This window comes from Chlorocebus sabaeus, chromosome 25, assembly GCF_047675955.1.
Source record: "Chlorocebus sabaeus isolate Y175 chromosome 25, mChlSab1.0.hap1, whole genome shotgun sequence".
Taxonomy (NCBI): domain Eukaryota; kingdom Metazoa; phylum Chordata; class Mammalia; order Primates; family Cercopithecidae; genus Chlorocebus; species Chlorocebus sabaeus.
In genome coordinates this window covers 47172570-47178569 of record NC_132928.1, presented here as the reverse complement: position 1 = coordinate 47178569, position 6000 = coordinate 47172570, and positions in this window count along the sequence as shown.

The following is a 6000-nucleotide window of genomic DNA, read 5'->3' as shown; positions in this document are numbered from 1 at the left end:
ATATATATATATATATATATATATATAGTTTTTAATTCATTGATCATTTCAACATTCCTGCCATATTTGGGCCTAGTTCTGATGCTTGTTCTGTCTTTCCAAACTGTGTTGCCTGTCTTTTAGTAAGCTTTGTAATTTTTTTTTTTTAAGTTGGACCTGATCTACTGGGGTAAAAGAAAATTTGGTAAATAGGCTTTTAGTAGTGTAGCCATAAAATGGAAGAGGAAGGAAAGTATTCTGTGGTCCTATTATCAGGTTCTAGGCTTTTATCTTTTAGTCTGTGCCCTGGGCTGTGAACTTTACAAGTGCTTCTCAGTTTTTCCTTCTTTACCCTCTTTGGTACAGAATGACTAGCGGGGACCATAGTTGAGTATTTCCTTTCCCCATGTGAAAGGCTGGACTGGCTGGAGTTGAGTGTTTTCCGTCCCCCAGGTTGATTAGACTTCGATAAAACTCCAGTATGTTAGGTTCTGGTAAAATAGGTTCTTCTCTTGGGGCAAGTGTTTTTGAGAACAGAACGCTCTGGCATATTTCAAATTGGTTACTTTTTTCCTCCCCAGAGCCTGAAATAATTTTTATCTGATCTTCACTGATAACCATAGAGTTCATGAAGGTAAATCTCACAAAGTGTGGGGCCCCCCTGTGACAGGGTCTCCCTGAAGTTTTTGTCTCTCAGACCTGTCCACACTGAGCCTCCAGAAACCTGCCATCACTGATCAGGCTTTCCTACACAATGTTGGCTCCTACTCAGGTAGGTTTCTGCTCTGGTGAGTTCTGATTCTCTGTTTCTGCCTGTCTGTCCCCCCAGTTTGGGGGGCAACAGTTTGCCCTGTGACCTCACTTCTCTGAAGGATCTAAGAAGAGTTGTTGATATTTTCGTTTTTCAGCTATTTACTTGTTGTTAAGATGGAATGATGACTTCTACGCTCCTAACAGACCAGAGGAGAAACTGGAAGTTCCTGGGAGATTTTTTAATGCTGAAGCCTAAGCCCCACCCAACATTCTGATTTAATTGGTCTAGGGTCGAGCCCAAGTGATTCTAACTTGCAGCCAGAATTGAGAACTATTGATTTGTATCACATACACTTTATTGCTGAAAAAGGAGAGAGACAGGCAATCAGAATGGGCACAGAGGACTTTGTCTTTGGTCAGTCCGGTCAGCCTTCTCCGGACTGGCTACAGTTCTGTAGGTCTTATTAAAAGAAGTGTTATCCATGTGGCATTTGTTGTTCTGTCCCTGGCCCTGCTATTCTCACTGATCTCTGTGTATTTATGCTAGGAATTAGTGACATAGATAGCTTTAGACTTTTCTTTAGTTGTCTTACTGATGATAACTCAACATTTCTGTGACTTCAAGAACAGTACCAGTTTGCCTCAATCTCTTTAGTCTGCAGTGACTCTGGGATTCTCTCCAGGAGCATGACAGCAAATGTACTTTACCAACTTCTTAAAAATGAACATAGTGGTATCTTTCTCCCAAAGAAATATGTTTATAAATTTTTCTCACACCTACATACTGTCTCAATTTAGCCCAATCTCTGTGGCATTTTATTTGGTTTATTATAGCATCACTGTCAAATTTAAAGGTTTTTCTATGACATCATCTTTCCCCAATCTTTATTTAAAAAAAGAAAAAGAAAGAATGTTGTAGCAGGTAGGTACTCCATGAACTAAAATATGTCAGCAATGTCACATTATTTGTATATTTTAAAAGATTTTTTAGCTGGGTGTCAGGGCACATACCTGTAGTCCTAGCTACTCAAGAGGCTGAGGTGGGAGGATCACCTCAGCCCAGGACTCTGAGGCTCCAATGAGCTTTGATTCCACCACTGCACTCCAGCCTGGGCAACAGAGGGAGATCTTGTCTCTAAAATTAAAAAATATATTTTTTAAAAATTTAGCAACTTTATTGAAATACAATACAATTCACCATACAATTCACTTCTTTAGGTTGTATAAGCTATAGTTTTTAACTGTATTCACAGGTTTTCACAGTCAGTACAATCTAATCCTAAAACATTTTTGTTGTCCCCAAATGAAACCCCATACCCACTGGCTATCACTCCCCATTTCTCCTCACTATGCTCCCCAGCTCTGTGCTACCACTAAACTACTTTCCATCTCTATAGGTTTGCCTTTTCTAGACATTTCACATAAATGCAATCATACAATATTTAGTCTTTTGTTAACTGACTTCTTTCACTTAACAGAATGTTTTCAAGATTAATCTAAGTCATAACAAATACTCATTCCTTCTTATCACTGAATAATATTCCGTTATATGGATATACCACACTTTATTCATCCGTTTATCAGTTTATGAACATTTGAGTTGTTTTTCACTTTTTGTCTACTATGAATAGTGCTGCTGTAAACATTCATGTATAAGTTTTTGTGTGGATTTATGTTTTTATTTTCTTTTAGTGTCTATCTAGGGGTAGAATTGATGAGTTATATGGTAAGTCTGTTTAACACTTTGAGAAACTACCAGAATGTTTTCCAAAGCAGTTTCACATTTGCACCAGGAATATAGAAGTGTTTCAATTTCTCCACAACCTCAGCACAATTTGTCATTGTCTGTCTTTTTTATTATAATCATCCTAGTGAGTGCGATGTAAAACCTCACTATGGTTTTCATTTGCATTTCCTTAATGGCTAATGATGTTGAACATCTCTATGTATGCATACCGGTTGTTTGTGCATCTTCTTTAGACAAATGTCTATTCAAATCCCTTGCCCATTTCTAAGTTGGATTATTTTTAGTTTTTTATTTTTAAGTTGTGCTTTTTATATATTCTGGATGCAAGTTTCTTATCAGATATGTGATTTGCAAATATTTTCTCCCATTCTGTAGGTTGTTTTTATACTTTCTTAGCATTACTTGCAGCATAAACTTTAAAGTTTTGATATAGTCAATTTTCTTATTTTTTCTTTTGTAAGTTGTACATTTGGTCTTATATCTAAAAAACCATTACTTAAACAAAAGCCACAAAAATTTACTCCTATATTTTCTTCTGAAGGTTTTATAGTTTTAACTCCTACATTTAAGTGTATTATTCATTTCAAGTTAATTTTTGTGTATGGTGTGAGGAGGGGTATCGATTTCATTCTTTTGCATGTGTATATCCAGTTATCCCATCTCCATTTGTGGAAAAGACTATTCTTTCCCCCATATAATTGTCTTCCATACTCCTGGCAAAGAATCAACTTATGATCAACATAAAGGTTTATATCTGAACTCTCAGTTTTATTTCATTAATCTACATGTCTGTTCCTATGCCAGTACCACACTGTTTAATTATCATAGCTTTGTAATAAGTTTTGACATAAGGAAGTGAGAGTCCTCCAATTTGTTCTGTTTTTTTCTTTTTCCAGATTGTTTTGGCTAAGTTGGGGCTATTGTATTTCCATATTTTAGGATCAGCTTAATTTCTGCTAAATAAATAAATAAGTAAATAAACAAATGTCAACAGGATTTGATAAAGATTGCATTGACTCTGGAGTTCAACTTAGAGTGTATTGTCATCTTAACAGTACTAAGTCTTTCAATCCATGAACATAGGATGTCTTTCCATTTAACATAGTAAAATTGAGACTTATATATTCTTAAGACTAAAATTGGCAGTACAGGTAAGTCTTGCTTTGGATAACAGCTTAATTAACCCATTTTCATATCATCACTTTTTCATAGCTAATATTAATAAATATTCATAGAAATTCTTGGCCACCCTCCACCCATATGTACAATTTAAAATGATGCAAGGCCACATGCCAAAAGTATTTCAGTTAAATTGAAAAGGTAGAACAATTTAAAAAATTCAAAGTGAAGAAAATAATCTTGGAAAGGGAATGACTTTCTAAGCATCACACAAAGGCAAAATACTGAAAGAAAAATAATGATGTATTATACTACTTAATGATCTAAAGTTTCTATTCTTCAAAGTTTCTCATAAACAAAATTAAAAGTACAATTTAGAAAGAAGACTACATAGAAGATACTTGACAAAGTGAATAATTTCAATTTATAAAGAGCTCCTTAAAAATGACAAAATGTGAACACTTCAAATTTTTTGTAATGAAGAAAGAACATGAGCAGTCACACAAATCATTATCTACCAATAGAAAGTGTAAATATTTGGCTTCAGAAGTAGTCAAAAAAATCCAACATAAAGCAGGAGAGTTAATTTCTTACCTATGAAACTGATAGAGCTATTTTTTTTGTTTGTTTGTTTTTTAAATAAAGAGACTGCCTCGTGTTAAGTGTGAGGGAAAACAGACATTCTCATATAGAGAAAAGAAAATTGTAAGTTGATATAGTCCTTCTAGAATACAATATGCTAATATATTTCAAACTCTTAAAAATATGAAGACTTTTAAACCAGTTATTCAAGTTCTAGATATTTAAGGAATTAATCACAGATGTGTGCAAAGGCTGATCTCAAATTAATTTTACTGTTGTTAATTGCAGTGAATAAAAATGCTAACTGTCCAGTAAGAGGGGTGCAGTTAGACAAATCATGGTGCATGTTGCAGACAAATATTTAATAATATGAGAAAATATCCAGAATGGAAGTCAACGCAGATACAAAAGCTTTATTATGCTGTGACTCAAGTTATGACTAATAGTATGCATATACATGAATCTATATTGTTATGAACATAATAATATAATGTATATGCATATTAAAAATACCAGAAGTTGGGAGGCTGAGGAAGGAGAATTGCTTGAACCTGGGAGATGGAAGTTGCAGTGAGCCGAGATTGCACCACTGCACTCCAGCCTGGGCGACAGAGTGAAACTCCGTCCAAAAAAAAAAATTCCAGAAGTTTAACATTGATTACTCTGTGTCAAGATTACAAAGTGCTATTTATTTTATTCTTTCTTCTTTTCTAAAATTAACTTTCCCACAATTAACTAAAATTAAGCATACACATACATACACACCCAGGTATTTCACATATTTCAAGTAATAATTATGTATACATTTTTACAGTAATATTTAGAAGGAAGAAAATAACTCTATATATATAAAGGAAGAAATTGTATGTGTGACATAGATCTTTGGAGTATTAGTCATATTAAAAGTGGAAGCAAACTAGAAATAAGCCAAAGGAAAATGTGGAAACAATCTTGGATACTTTAACCTGATAGAGTATTAGATACTAGTTTAAATAAGTACTATAAATCAATATGATGCTATATTTGTAAAATAAGTAATTTCATCTAAGTAAAAATGCAGCATCAGAATGAACTAATACACTAGGGTGTCAATTATGCAAAACTCTCATATGCATGTAAATGAGTTCAAGATAAAATAAAAAAAAGCTTGTTATAGTAAAAAGAGTGTGAGTCTTTTTATTTATGATGCTTTCATTGCATTATTTATCAAATAATATGAATTATAACATAATTGGGTTTCTCACAGGACACTACTATTAAACTTATAATACATTTGATTACTCATTTTTAAATTGGCTTATGTCTTTTTTTTTTTTTTTTTTTTTTTTTTTTTTGAGACGGAGTCTTGCTCTGTAGCCCGGGCGGGACTGCAGTGGCCGGATCTCAGCTCACTGCAAGCTCCGCCTCCCGGGTTTACGCCATTCTCCTGCCTCAGCCTCCCCAGTAGCTGGGACTACAGGCGCCCGCCACCTCGCCCGGCTAGTTTTTTGTATTTTTAGTAGAGACGGGGTTTCACCGTGTTAGCCAGGATGGTCTCGATCTCCTTACCTCGTGATCCGCCCGTCTCGGCCTCCCAAAGTGCTGGGATTACAGGCTTGAGCCACCGCGCCCGGCCAAATTGGCTTATGTCTTAAAGTTCAATTCTATTTTGCTTCTGGTCTTTTTCAACCCACATCATTTATCCAAAATTTTTTTTAAAAGTGACATCCTACAAGTGCTATTTTGCTGTTCTGTTCTTTATGGGAAGTGAAAAAAAGCTCCCTCATCTCTATGTATTCAGGGCCCAGCACACAGCCAGTAGTACTTACTGCATATCAGTG